Consider the following 1,674-nt stretch of genomic DNA (forward strand, 5'->3'; position numbering starts at 1 on the left):
TATATTAATATCAAAGACATCAAAATAAGTTTATAATTCATCACATGGGTATACGGAATATAGATGATAGTTTCATAACTTTTATAAATATACGACAAACGGGTCCATATATGAACCCATATGATACACATATGAACTATATGTTCATGTGTAAATCTGTTAATTAGTTCATGTGAACTATTTCACTGATTCATATATGTGAATCAGTTAATTAGTTCATATGTGAAACAGTTAAAATAGTTCATACGTGAATTACACAAATTCACATATGAACTCGTTTGTGGCTATTTATAAAAGTTATGAAACTACCCTATCTATTTTCACATAGCCGCAACTTTTGACCAGTCAAAGCCGTAATCATTGACCAATCAAAGTTGCAATTATTGAGCAGTTAAAGCCGATATCGACATTATGAAGGGTTAGAATCATTTCTTTACTTCTTAAATATTTACCACATCTTAAAATAACATTTAAATATATATATATATATATATATGTATATGTATATGTATATGTGTGTGTGTGTGTGTAGGGGGACCTTCTTTTGAAAACCGGAGAAATTGTGATAACCTCGAGAACTTGTGCATCATGTATTATTTCATATACTCTTTTTCCATCTAAAACTATGATTTAGAATTTTGATTAACATATATTTATTTTACAATGCGTTTGTTTCACATTTACTCGATTTACAATGTGAACATTTTTACGTGTTTGTGAAACAAAAAATACTTGTAAAAAAGTTTCACATTGTGAATCGAATATATATGAAACAAACACAATCTGAAACAAATATATGTTATTAAATACATTAAATACTATATTTTAGACCCAAAAAAATCATGTAAAACAAAACTTTAAGGTAGAAATTCTCACAGATCTTACAAATTTAAGAGTTTTTAAATGATTAATATATATATATATACACACACACACACATTAGAAAAGCACTCGCGTAATGCAGCGGAATGCATATCAATTTTAATGTTTCGTTTTATTCTGTCCCTGGTTGATGTTATAATACAGTTTTATGTCGTTTTGAGAAAAATGATAATTTTTTATTTTTGAATAAAATATAAATTTGAAGATATCTTAAAAAATATATCGATATTAGTATCAAATTAACTATTTAAAAGTTCTTGTTTTATTATATAATTTATTTTTTTATAATAATTTAATTTTTAATAACGAAGTAATTTTATTTTTAATTTAACAGTATAATTTTTTATAAAAATAATAATTAAGTATTTTGTTATAACACAATAATTATCCTAATTATATTTTAGATTTTTTATATTTAAAATGAAATGTTTATCCAGTATTTGATCATGTTTATCTGCAGCTAGTTACACGAATTCAAACATAGAGCTTTAATAAGTTGTACTTATGCATTATTTACTTGTAATTTTGAATTTTAAGTAATATACATCAATAACAGTATTTTATATATAAAAAATAGTTTTTAAGAGTTTTTATCAAATGTTTTATAATAGTAGAAGAGTTCTAGATTTTAATGTTCTATTTTATTATTTGTCTTTGTCGATTTTATAATACGATTTTACGTGTTTTGAAGAAAACAATAATTATTTTACTTTTTTAATAAAATATAATTTTGAAGATATCATAAAATTTAATATATATATATATATATATATATATATATATCAATGTTAA

This window comes from Cynara cardunculus (genome assembly GCF_001531365.2).
Source record: "Cynara cardunculus var. scolymus isolate 2C chromosome LG 10, CcrdV1, whole genome shotgun sequence".
NCBI lineage: Eukaryota > Viridiplantae > Streptophyta > Magnoliopsida > Asterales > Asteraceae > Cynara > Cynara cardunculus.